This window comes from Pan troglodytes, chromosome 13, assembly GCF_028858775.2.
Source record: "Pan troglodytes isolate AG18354 chromosome 13, NHGRI_mPanTro3-v2.0_pri, whole genome shotgun sequence".
NCBI lineage: Eukaryota > Metazoa > Chordata > Mammalia > Primates > Hominidae > Pan > Pan troglodytes.
The window spans coordinates 69,388,891-69,403,214 of record NC_072411.2 but is presented as its reverse complement, the minus strand read 5'-3'; the positions used below and the strand labels follow the sequence as shown (position 1 = coordinate 69,403,214).

The 14,324-nt window shown below is 37.2% G+C and overlaps 1 protein-coding gene across 1 annotated transcript in view; it reads right to left on the bottom strand.

Annotated features, from left to right (window-relative positions):
• B3GALT1 (beta-1,3-galactosyltransferase 1) overlaps nucleotides 1–13,327 on the bottom strand; it is a 496,697-nt gene extending 483,370 nt beyond the window's left edge. The window contains exon 1 of the mRNA XM_054678792.2: nucleotides 5,429–13,327. The gene's annotated coding sequence lies outside the window, so the exon portion shown is untranslated. The remainder of the gene's footprint in view (nucleotides 1–5,428) is intronic.
• Nucleotides 13,328–14,324: the final 997 nt, after the last annotated feature.

Sequence of the window (14,324 nt, the reverse complement as noted above, 5' to 3'; positions counted from 1 at the left end):
TTCGCCTAAGAGAGGAAGACAGGTAAATAACTCTTAACAGGGTGGTAAGTTTAAATACAGTTACACTAAAGTGCTATTAGGGAGTGATTAATTCTGTGTCGGGGAAGAGCTGGTTCAGGAAGAATTCTTGGGGAAGCAGAATGTGGGCAGAATGTTAAAAGAGAGTTGGAAGTAGACAAACAGAGTGGGTGGAAGAGAACTTGTGGTAGAAAGAACAGCATAGGCAAACACTTGGGAGTTAGAGCTCCTGTTCTTTGGGGAGAATGACAAGAAAGCAGAGGTTCTGAGATCTCAGTGGTGCTGAGTTGGCAGCCTTGCTTCCCAAATTTTACTAAACTTCCCCAAGCCTCAATTTCTTCCTCTGCACCTGACTGTGGTAAAGGTTAAATGAGATGACTGATTCTCGGCACAATACTTAGCATATGGTGAGCTGCTACTGTGGTGGTGGTGGGAGGAGACTGAGGACACTGCTGATGATTTGGAGAGAGATGGGGCTCAAAAAACAAAAGGAGACCAACCTCCTTTTGGAAACTTTTGGGACAAGATGGAGGATATTGGGTTTTTAGCCCCGAAAAATTGGTGAGATGGAGGTTTTAAACAGGTGAGAGGGATGATCACATCAAAACATCATCCAAGCAGCAGCATGAATGCTGGCTTCAATGAGAGAAAGAAAAGGCCAGATGCTAGGAGGAATACTGAGCAAACGCTATGGCAATAATGCAAGAAAGACAAGCTGAGGGTTGGCCTGAGAGCAGCAGCAGTAAGGATGGAGCAGGTGAGACAAGACGATAGACATTTTGGAGGAACCCAGTGACTGACAGCATGAGGGAAGGGAGAGGAGAGAAATCAGAGGTGTATAACTTGGGCAACTGACTGGATAATGGTTTCTGCCAAGTAAATCAGGGAATATAGGAAGTATGTGTGAGGAAGTGGGTGGATGGGGATCAGGAAGGGGTTTCAAAAATAAGAGTTTAGAATTTAAATTGCCCAAATTATCCTTAAGATCCCTTGAGAATTCCGAGAGAGCACATGATGCTTACCATGTTTTTGTTAGTTTTTTCAGGGAAAAGAGAGGTGTGTCAGTAAACAAGGTTTATCTGGCATGCATCTGTACCACCCAGGGAGGAAGAATGCTTTCTAGTAGAGTTCCTTATCTTTAAGGATCCAGAAAAGATAATTAGACAGCACCATTTTACCAATAGCTAACACTGTGTGGTATTTAAATATAGTTTTCAAACTCTTCTAATACATTATCTCATACAAGATGCACCACATCTCACCCACTAAAGGAATCGCGGTTTTTCGCTACTATTTTAAAACTAAAATGGAAAGGCTTGCTTTAGTTCAAATCGCTGGTTACTGAAGTAACTGGTGCTCTTTACTCTAATCCACAGTCTCTAGCCATGTATGTGTAACCTATGTGCAAATAGTTTGCATTTTAAAAGTATGACATCAACTTTAGAAAGTGTTATAGTAGTGTTATATTACATTTTAAAATGCACAATAAAAAGTTTAGCCATAAAATATAAAACGTTAATCATAAAACTTGAAATGCGGAAGAAGCTACATTAGGGAAATATTGAGAAAAACTTTGACAATGTCAATAACTGAAAGTTTATATTGCAAACGGCTGTGAGGTGCTTGGTTCATCAGTACTGAAGCAGCCACCTGCAGAGGGGAACTGCGAACAGTTATACCAGCCAGACTAAGTATCTAGATACTCATGCATTTGCTTAAAAAATTATTGAGCATTCATAATGTTTCATAATTTCTTAGATGCGTGTTTCAGAGCTGAAAAATACGATCCCTGATCCCATCTCAGTGGAGGAGTCAGAAAATGATCCCAGAAATTATTATTTTCCTATCATGTGTTATTTTTTATGATGGAAAGAAATTCAGAGGCGGTAGTTCCAAATCTAGGCTCTAGAGCTCAGGAAGGTCAGTGACCACCTCTACAGGATGTGTAGGCGTTAACCAGGATGAAAGTTGGACAAGCATATCTTAAACAGTGGGAACAGTCAAGGCCTACTTCATGTTATTTGCAAACTTCCTGCTTCCATGACGTCTCTGATTTGGACTCCTCATATTGACTTTCTTTGGAGCTCCTTTCTTGAATAACTATTTCTGTTACAATTAGAAGTTACTCAGAATTGAATCACTATTACCCCTGTTCTCTGGTGGCAAACCTTGGTAAAGAGGTTAACAAATAAACTCTAATTTAAAAAAAAAAAAGGCACTGCACATAGAATTATCAACAGCCAGAGCTGGAAGGGAATCAAATCCAACTTTTTTTTAAAAAAATTCAGTATATTTATGGGATATATGAGAAATTTTCTTACACATATATAATGTGTGGTGATCAAGTCAGGGTATTCAAGGTGTACATCATCCAAGTACAGTACACTTTTATTAAGTATGGTCATCCAACTCTGCTATCACACATGGAATTTATTCTTTCTATCTTACTGTAGGTTTGTACCTTTAACACATTTCTCTTCATCCTCCCTTGAATCCAACTCTTTCAGTAAATATATAAGGAACCTAGGAGGTGTTTATAAATAAGGTAGGAGATATCTATGAATAAGGCATAAAGTACAGCCTCTAAAGTTAAGGTAGGTAAAATTCTCCCTGGTGATTTATTTAGAGTAATATTTGGCATCCATGAAAATTCAGACATGACCTGCTCCGCCCACCTCCCCCACTGCCCTACCTCTTCATTTCACCAATAAAGAAAACTTGGCTAGGTTTCTATATGCCGTATTCACCAAGTTTAATTTCAAGGTGTGTAGTTCACTGCAGTTTATTCTGCCTTTTGTATTTCTATAAGTGGTTGTTTTTTGAAAAGTACTGATTTCCATTCTAAAGTAAAAGCTCAATTAGCTCTTGAAAGATCCTCATAAGGGGGTGCTTGATAAGTACACAGAGGGGATGAAGAAAAGAAGAAAAGGAGGAAGGGAGGGAGAGAGGGAGGAACAGAAGGAGGGAGATAGGGAGAGGTGCAAAACAGTGCAAATACAATTTTTAACCATAAGCAACATCCTTAACTAAAGAAAAAACTAATGAAAAAGTAGTAAAGAGGGAAAAAGTTCATTTTTTAAAAAATCAGGAAAAAAAGAAACAAAAAAGAGAGAAAAAAACTTAGAAAGCAAGGTTAAATGGAAATGAGAAGAGTTTTCATGCCAAAACTATGATTGGACTACCAATTCCAAACCAATGAAGTTTTGCCACGTGCGGGAAATTATTTGATGGTGGAATCACGGACATTATATAAATGAGATTAAGAAGTGACTTGATAAGTCTGTAAACAAAGATACAGGAAAATTACATCCTGCATTTATTGGGTTTTAAATGAATGGCCTCAGTTTAAGCCCAATAACTTATTTCTATTGTACAATCAGCCACCTTTGGTTCGCACCATTAAATTCCAATAAAACACAGTTGGCAGTACTGGTTACTGAAGTAGTAGGTTATGCCCAATATATCCAATCCAAATGTAAAAGGATCTCGCTGTCTACATCATCAGAGTAAGAAGAAAGATACACTGATCAAAATTGTAGGTAAATAGATCATTAAATGAGATGTTGGTTGCAAATGTTTCAGCCTCAACACCACAAAGACTTTTTATTTAAACCTTTAAACAACAGTCCCTCTCCAGTTAACAGCTGGTATTACTTGTTCCCCATAGTTTCTGTTGTATAATAACTAACATATCTTCATAAAGTTGGCAATGGTAAATCAGATTTTCATGGCACAAATTCAGTGCAGTTTACATACGCTTTCTTCAAACCTAGAGTCTGAAGTATAATACAGCATTTAAGTATCACTTAGATCATTGGCCCTTAACCTTGGCTGCACATTAGAATCACCAAAAAGAATGCGAAGAATGCTGCTGTCTCCAGGACCTTCAACCAAAGATTCTGGTGATGGAGGCTGAGCTTTAGTGTATTGCTGAGTATTCGATCCCAAGTGATTCTAACATGCAGCCAAGATTGAAAATTACTGGTTTTGATATTTTTAATAAATCAGAGTAAAATTTGAAATAAAATTCCATTGAAAACAAAAGCAGGTCCAGGTGCATAGTAGCTCACGCCTATAATCTCAGCACTTTGGGAGGCCAAGGCAGAAGGATTGCTTAAGCCTAGGAGTTCGGGACCAGCCTACACAACGTAGTGAGACTCCATCTCTGAAAAAAAATTAGCCAAGCATGGTGGTGCACACCTGTAGTTCCAACTACTCAGAAGGCTGAGGTGGGAGGATCGCTTGAGCCTGGGAGGTTGAGGCTGCAGTGAGCCATGATTGTACCACCGCACTCCAGCCTGGATGACAGAGCAAAACCCTGTCTGAACAAATAAACAAGTAAAAAAACCCAGAAGTTTTATTTTGTTTTGTTTTTTCCCCACGATGATGAATTAGAGGCTTTCAGCATGCCTCAACCACTTGGAAACAGCAAGATAGTACATAAAGATCAACTCTGTGATCTCTTAATTCAAGAAGGAAAATGGGAATCCACCAGAATTGTCAAAGACACCCCAGATCCCAGAGACGAGAATGCCAACAAACAGCTCCCATGATAGCATCTGATTGATGGAAAGTAAAATAAAAGTGAGTAAAGCCTCAGTATGTGAGAGAGGCAGAGAGCCTCCCTCTGTGACTCATCTTTCCCCAAGGACCGAACAACCCAGGGCAAGGGAGAGCACTTTGTTTCTCCCACGCCCTGGAACAAACTTGGGGAGAGGCTTGGAGATGCTGTGAGGGAAAGACACAAGGAAACACTACAGACGTTTTCCCAGACCCAGGACTGAGAACAGGATGCCATTTTTAATCTGGGTGCATACAAAGTCAGCCATTCCTTGGCAACCTGGCAGTGTGGCTGTGTAGGCATTTTAGTTTGGGGCCAGAGATTGGGATGCCTTCTCTGGAGTGGAATAGGGGCTTCCACAGCCAGAGCTGTGGCAAGTGCCTCAGCAGTAAGGCTAGAATTGTTTTCTCCCCCATCACAAGTCTGGGGGCAGGAGCAGAGCTGCTACAGCTGCAGTTTCTCCTGGGCAATGAGACTTTTAGCGAGGTCCAGCTTGGCAACCTGGAACTGAGCTGCCTGTGCCATCACTGGGTGACCCACTCTGTTCTCCTGAGATCAGGGTGCAGTGAGGCCCTCTCTGCTCCACCTGCAGGCAGAAATCCAGGCATTCAGAGCACCTGCTTGCCTGGACCAGCAGCCTGAGCTGATCCATCCTTCTGTGCAGAGAACCTCATGCAGGAGGACACCCTCTACTACATGTCCAAACCGATCTACAAGCATTCAGAGTACAGCTTATCTGGATCAGCAACCTGAGCCACCCTACTCTTCCTGGACATAGATCATGCTGCAGTGTGACCCGCTTTACTTTACCCCCAGGCAGATCTTCAGGCATTCAGAGAACCAGCTCACCTGGATCAGGAGCCTGAGCCACCACACTCTTCCTAAGCAGAGATCCTGGTACAGGGGGGCCCTCTCCTCTACATGCACAGGCAGATCTCCAGACATCTGGAGTTCCCATTCTCCTGTGTTAGAAGTTTAGGCCATTCCTGTGCAGAGAACTTGAAGACAAGGTGGTTTCCAAGCTCTATGCCTACGCACACCTCTACCTTGGCACTGGTGCCTGTGCCTACCACTGGGGGACCTATAGGTGGACCTGCCCAGTATGGCCCTGCCCTTTGTGGCCCCCAGTGTCTTGGGACTGAGCAGGGAGCTCAGACCACTATACATTCCACTAAGCCCATTGTCTGAGGTAACAATCAGCTTCTTCCAGTAAACAAGAATCAAATACATGCCCAGCCACATTGCCTGTAGCCAACTCTTACCTTTAAGCATCATCTATGGGTTTATAGGTTGAACTCCACAGCACTGCCAAGAGAAGTGCACAGGGCTGTAGAAGCAAAGTCAAAACCCTACACAGCAATCTCTACAGTCACACCCCCTAGAGAATGGGGAAAAAGGAAAAGGGGAAGAAAATAATGATAATAATAATATTATAGGGAAAGAAAGTGATATGGTTAGGCTTTGTATCCCCACCCAAATCTCATCTTGAATTGTAATCCCTATAATCCCCATAATCCCCACATGTCAAGGGAGAGATCAGGTGGAGGTAACTGAATCATGGGGGCCGTTTCCCCCATGCTGTTCTCATGATAGAGAGTTCTCACGAGATCTGATGGTTTTATAGGTTTTAGTAGTTCCTTGTGTGTTCATTCTCCTTCCTGCCCCCTTATGAAGAAGGTGCCTTGCTTCCCCTTCACCTTCCACCATGATTGTAAGTTTCCTGAGGCCCTCCCTCACCATGCTGAACTGTGAGTCAATTAAACCTTTCTCCTTCATAAATTATTCAGTCTCGGGTAAGTTCTTTACAGCAGTGTGAAAACAGACTATTACAGGAAGAAAGAAAAAAAATCCTGTCTACATGAAAATAATAAGAATAATTAGAAGTGCCAGCATCTCCAGATGAAAAGGAACCAGTGCAAGTATTTTGGCACCTTGAAAAATCTGAATGTAGTGGCACCACCAAGGGATCGCACTAGCTCTCTAGCAATAATCCCTAACCAAAATGGAAACTCAGAAATGACAGATAAAGAACTCAGTGCATGGATTGCAAGGAAGCTCAATGACATCCAAGACAAGGTTGAAAATCAACACAAAGAAACTTCTAAAGCAATCCAGGAAATGAAATAAGAAATAGATATCTTTAAAAGAAATCAATCAAAGCTCCTGGAATTAAAAACTCATTTAAGAACTTCAAAATACAATTTAAAGCTTTTAATCAATAGACTTGACCAAGCAGAAGAAAGAATTTCAGAGCCTGAAGACAAGTCTTTTGAATAAACCCAGTCAGACAAAAATAAAAGAAAAGGAATTTTAAAAAATAAACAAGGCCTTTAAGAAATATGGTATTATTTAAGGCAACTAAACATGAATTCTTGACATTCCTGAGAGAGAAGGAGAAAAAGTAAACAACCCAGAAAATATATTTGAGAGAGTAATTTAAGGAAACTTCCCTAATTTTGCTAGAGGTTGACATCCAGATACAAAAAATCCAGAGAACACCTGCGAGATACTATAAAAAATGAACATCACCAAGGTATATAGGCACCAGATTGCCTAAGGTCAATGCTAAAGAAAAAATTATTAAAGGCAACTAGAGAAAAAAGGCACATCACAGACTAAGGGAACCCCATCAAGCTAACAGTGGAATTATCAGCAGAAACCTTATAAGCCAAGAGAGATCAGGGACCTATTTTCAGCATTTTTAAAGAAAAGAAATTCCAGCAAAGAACTTCATATCCTGCCAAACTAAGAATCATAAGTGAAGGAGAAATAAAATCTTTTTCCAGTCAAACAAGTGCTAACAGTATTTATTACCAACATACTGGCCTTACAAGGGATGCCTAAGGGAGTTTTAAACATGGAAACCAAAGAACAATACCTGTTACCATGAAAAACAAATAAGTATATAGCCCACAAACACTATAAAGCAACCACACAGTACAAACTACATAGCAGCCAACTAACAACTTCATGATAGGATTAAAACCTCACATATTAATATTAACCTTGACTGTAAATGACCTAAATGTCTCACTTAAAAGGCACAGAGTGGCAAGTTGAATTAAAAAACAAGACTTACCTGTCTGCTGTCTTTAAGAGTCCCATCTCACATATAACAACACCCATAGGTTCAAAGTAAAGGGCTGGAGAAAGATCTACCCCACAAACAGAAAACAAAAAAAGGCAGGGGTCACTGTTTTTATATCAGATAAAACAGACTTTAAACCAAAGTAAAAAAGGACAAAGAAGAGCATTACATCATGATAAAGAGTTCAATTTAACAATAAGAGTTAACTATACAACATATATACACACTGAACATTAGAGCACCCTGATTCATAAAACAAGTACTTCTAGACCTACAAAAAGACTTAGCCACACAATAATAGTGGGGGACTTCAACACCCCAATGACACCAGTAGACAGATTACTGAGGCACAAAACAAAGAAATTCTGGACTTAAACTCAACACCTGACCAACTGGACTTAACAGACATCTACAGAATAATCTACCCATCAACCACAATATACATTCCTCTCATCTGCACACAGAACATACTCCAAGATCTACCACATACTTGGCCATTAAAGCAAATTTCGATAAATTCAAAAAAATCAAAATTATACCAACCATACTATCAGTCCACAGTGGAATGAAAATAGAAATCAATACCAAGATATCTCAAAACCACAAAATTACATGGAAATTTAACAACCTGTTCTTGAATGACTTGGGTAAACAACAAAATCAAGGAATAAATAAAAGTTTTTTGAAATAAAAGAAAACAGAGACACAACATTTTGAAAACCTCTGGGATGCAGCAAAAACAGTGTTAAGAACAAAGTTTATAGCGCTAAGTGCCTATCTCAAAAAGTTAGAAAGATCTCAAATTAATGGTCTATCATCACATCTAGAGGGACTACAAAAAACAACAAATTAATCCAAATGCTAGCAGAAGAAAAGAAATAACTAAAATCAGAGCAAAACTAAATGAAATTGAAACCTCCAAATCCATACAAAGAATCCATAAAACTAAAAGTTTGTTTTTTGAAAGGATAAACAAGATTGATAGACCACTGGCTAGGTTAACAAAGTAAAAAAAAGAGAAGATCCAAATAGGCACGATCAGAAATGACAAAGGTGATATTACAACGAATCTCACAGAAACTCAAAAGATCCTCAAAGACCATTATGAACACCTCTACACAGACAAACTAGAAGATCTAAAAGAAATAGATAAATTTCTGAAAATACACAATCTCCCAAGATTAGTTAGGAAGAGATGAAAACATTAAATAGGCCAATATCAACTTTTGAAATTGAATCACTAATAAAAAACCTGCCAACCCAAGAAAGCCCTGGACCAGATGGATTCACTGCTGATTGTACCAGATGCACAAAGAAGAGCTGGTACCAATTCTACAGAAACTATTCCAAAAAATTGAGAAGGGATTCCTCCCTAACTTATTCTACAAAGCCAGCAACACCCTGACAACAAAACTTAGCAAAGAAACAACAAAAAAGAGAAAACCACAAGCCAGTTTCCCTAATGAACATAGCCACAAGATCCTCAACAAAATACTAACAATCTGAATCCATTAGCACATCAAAAAGTTAATTCACAATGATCAAGTAGATTTCATTCCCTGATCAAGTAGGTTTCATTCCTGCAATGCAAGAATGGTTCGACATATATAAATCAATAAATGTAATTCACTGCATAAACAAAATTAATAAGAAAAAACATATGATCATCCCAACAGATGCAGAAATAGCTTTTAATAAAATCCAACATCTCTTTAAGATAAAATCCCTCAAAGAACTAGGCAATGAAAGAACATACCTCAAAGTAGTAAGAGCCATCTATGACAAACCCACATGCAACATCATACTGAACAGGCAAAAACTGGAAGGACAATTAAGAAATGAAACAAGACAAGGATGCCTCCTCTCACCACTCCTATTCAACACAGTACTGGAAGCACTAGCCAGAGCAGCAGGCAAGAGAAAAGGCATTGCAATAGGAAGAAGACAACTGATCTCTCTTTGCTAACAATGTGATTCTACATGTAGAAAACCCTAAGGACTCTGCCAAAAGGCTATTAGAACTGATAAACACTTTTAGCAAGGTTTCAGGTACAAAAATCTATGTACAAAAATCAGTAGCATTTCTATACACCAATAACATTCAACCTAAGAGCCAAATCAAGAACATAATCCCATTTACAATAGCCACACACACAAAAAATACCTAGGAATATATCTAACCAAGGAGGTGATAGATCTCTACAAGGAGAACTATAAAATACTGCTAAAGGAAATCATAGATGAAACAAACAAATGGAAAAACACGCCATACTCATGAATTGGAAGAATCACATCATTAAAATGGCCATACTTCCCAAAGCAATCTATAGATTCCACGCTATTCCTATCAAACTACCAATGCCATTTTTCACAGAATTGGAAAAAAAACTATGCTAAAATTCATATGGAACTAAAAAAGAGCCCAAATAGCCACAAAAATCCTAAGCAAAAGACCAAAGCCAGACATACCATTTTACCTGACTTCAAACTATACTATAAGGCGACAGTAACCAAAACAGCATGGTTCTGGCACAAAAACAGATACCTAGACTAATGGACTAGAATAGTGAACCCAGAGAAGTAAAACCACACACCTCCAGGCATCTAATCTTCAACAAAGTTGACAAAAAAAATAAGCAATGGGGAAAGGATTCTCTATGCAATAAATGGAGCTGGGATAGCTGGCAAGCCATATGCAGTAGAATGAAACTGGACCCCTATCTTTCACCATATCCAAAAATTAACTCAAGATGAATTAAAGATTTAAATTTAAGACCTCAAACTATAAGAATTCTAGAAGAAAACACTATTCTAGACATTGGCCTTGAGGAAACAATTTATGACTAACTCCTCAAAAGCAATTGCAACAAAAACAAAAATTTACAAGAGGAACCTAATTAAACTAAAGTGCTCCTACACAGCAAAAGAAACTATCAATAGAGTAAACAGACAACCTACAGAATGTGAGAAAATATTTGCAAACTATGCATCCAACAAAGTTCTAAGATCTATAACAAACTTAAACATTTAAACAAGCAAAAACTAATAACCCCACTAAAAATGGGCAAAAGACATGAACTGCTCAAAAGAAGACACACAAGCAGCCAACAAACATGAAAAAATGCTCCACATCACTAACCATCAGAGAAATGCAAATCAAAACCACAGTGAGATACCATCTTACATCAGTCAGAATGGTTATTATTAAAAAGATAAAAAACAGAGCTGGTGATAACTGTAGAGAAAAGGGAATGCATATACACTGTTGGTGGGAATGTAAAGTAGTTCAGCCACTGCAGAAAGCAGTTTGAAGATTTATCAAAAAACTTAAAACAGAACTACTATTCAACCCAGCAATCCCATTACTGGATATACACCCAAAAGAAAACAAATCATTCTACCAAAAAGACCCATGCACTTGCATGTTCATCGCAGAACTATTCACAATAGCAAAACATAAAATCAACGTAGGTGCCCATCAGTGGTGGACTGGATAAAGACAATGTGGTACATAACATCATGAAATACTATGCAGTCATAAAAGAAACCAAAATCATATCCATTGCCAGCTGCATGGACGCAGCTGGAGACAATTATCCTAAGCAAATTAACACAGTAACAGAAGACCAAACACTGCATGTTCTCACTTGAAAAGGAGAGCTAAACGTTGGGTACTCATGGACATAAAGATGGCAATAACAGACACTGGGGACTACTAGAGGGGGAGAAGAGACAGAGTCAAGTGTTGAAAAACTAACCTAAGTGTTGGGTACTATGTTCAGTATCTGGGTGATGGGATAATTTGCACCCTAAACTTCCACATCACCCAATGTATCCAGGTAAGAAACCTACACATGTACCCCCTGAATCTATAAGAAAAAGTTAAGGACCAGAGGCAATGGCTCACACCTGTAATCCCAGCACTTTGGGAAGCCGAGGCGGATGGATCACTTGAGGTCAGCAGTTCGAGACCAGCTGGGCCAAAATGGCGAAACCCCATCTCTACTAAAAATACAAAAATGAGCCGGGATAGTGGCACATGCCTGTAATCTCAGCTACTCAGAACACTGAGATTACATTTAGTCAATATCTAAATGCTAATATCTTCATTTTGTTTCCCTAAACCATAATCATGATTTTAAGCTCCTCTTTTCATAAGAGTGTGTGTTCAAGTCTATTGCTCTACCTCTTTTTTATTTTCCTGTTTTTCTTAGAAATTTACAGGAATTCTTTAAATATTCTGAATACCAGTCCTTTGTTTGATATATGTATTGAGTCTTTAGACTGAAATATGTATTTAGAATACTCTCAGTTTGTGGCTTATTTTTCAACATTTTACTTAGTGTTGTCTTTCAAAGAGCAGATGTTTTAAATTTAGATAAAAAACAATTTACTTATTATGTTCTTATATTGTTTGTGTTATATGTGTCCTGTCTATCCAAAAAGTTGTAAATATATTTATATGTGTTCATCTAGTAGCTTCATACTGTTGTTTTTTAAAATTAGGTTTATAATCCATTTTGAATTAGTTTTTGAATATGGTGTGCAGTACAAAGGTGGGATTCTTTTTTTCTCATAAACTTATCCAATTGCTTTGAAACAATTTCTTGAAAATATGTTCTTTTTCTCAGTGGAATTATCTTAGAACCTTATGTAAAAATCAATTGGCTATATAGGTATAGGCCTATTTCTGTATTCTCTATTATATTCCACTGATGTATGTATCTATGTTTTGGTTATTCTAGGTCAGGGCATTTTTATTTCCACATAAATTTTAGACTCATAAATTTCCACAAAGTCTTTTAGGGTTATGATTGAGATTGTGCTGAGTCTGTGGATCAATCTGGGGGAGAGCTGACATTTTAACAATATCAAGTCTTCGAATCCATAGACATGATATATCACACCATTTATTTAGGTCTTCCTTAATTCTATTCAGCAACATTTTCTAGTTTTCAGTTTATAGGCCTTTTACAATTTTTGTTATTTTTTTCTAGATTTCTTTTGCTTTGATATTGTTATAAATTATTCCTTCAAATTTCATTTTGTAACTTTGCTTTTGGCATCAATAATCATAACTGATTTTTGTATGCTAACGTTTCAACTGTGACCTTGCCAAATTCATGTACTAATTTTAGAAGTTAGTCCTTAGACTATTTAGGGTTTTCTAAATAAACAATTACATTTTTATTCTTTCTTCATTTCCAATCTGTGGGCCTTTTACTATTACTTCTTTCCTAATATTACTGGCTAGAGTCTCCAACAAAAGGGGGAATGGAAGTGGTGGAACGGGGCCTCTGGGCTTCATCTCCAATCTTAGGAAAATCATCTAATAGTTCACCATCCTACATATTAGTTACAGGTCTTTCACAGATTTCCTTTATAATATTGAGGATGCTTCCATCCATTTTCAGTTTTCTGACAGTTCTATGAAATTTTTTACAAAATTCATAAATGTGTGTTGGATTTGGTCAATTGCTTTTCCTGCATTAATTGAGATGATCCTTTTATTTTTCTAATTATTCTGTAAATACAGAAAACTGTAGCAAGTGATTTTTGAATGTTACATTAGCTTTTCATTTTTGGGCTAAATCCCACATAACCATGGTATTTTACCCTTTTATTCATTATTAGTATAAAAATTAACCAATAGCAACTCAAATGTGCTAACAAATGAAACTATCTAGACATTGTGAAAATATTTTTATTATAAAATTATTTTCCTTAGTATAGTTTGAATAAATATTTTTTGAAATTTTAACCATATCTTTTAACCACATTTCAATAGATTACTAATTTTGAAAAAATTATTATAAATATATTTTAAAGTTATATGATCAACTCCCTTTATGTCAGCAAATGTTTTAAGAAGTCTCTAATTTTCTAAAAATTTTACCTCTGATTAAAATTTTATAATTGCTATAGCAAAAAATATCATCTTATTATTTCTTATTAGAGATTCAGAACTGATCCATTAAAAACATATATAGATCAATTAATTTGCTTTCCCCACTTATGAGTATGTGTAATTTGGGAATTCATAATTTCCATCTTCCTTTTCAGTTTCCAAATTTACAAAATATAAGGATTAGATTGGATAATCTCTAAGAATTCATCCAGCTCCATAGCTTATTCATCCCAAGTTACATTATTACCTTCTTCAGATAAGATGTCAAATGTTTTACCCAAAGTTTGAATAAATTTAAGCTGTCAATAATCTTAATAAAATCTATTTGTAAGAATTTCTAAAGTACTTCACAAGAACATTTTAGGCATTTTTCGGCTTTCTCATTATATATGAAGTGGAAATTCAGTATTCTCTATTTCACCACATTACTACTAGTAGCCACAGGAGATCTTTAAAATCTAAATGTTGCCATTTTAGCCACATACTCCTTAGTACAGGGGCCTATTTTGTAATTTTTCAAAGAAATTAAAGATGTGACTTTATAAAGATTAAAGAGTTTTATGACATACTATGTCAACATTTGAGAAATATTTTTGAGTACCTACTATGTACAACAAGGCATTGGGGATAGCAGTGATAAAAAAAAAAATCACCTGCCCTCATAGAACAAACATTTTTTGTAAAGAAGCTCTGATATTCTTGACTCTGAGTAGAAATTTTGTAATAGCTGTCTCCACTGATTGCTATCC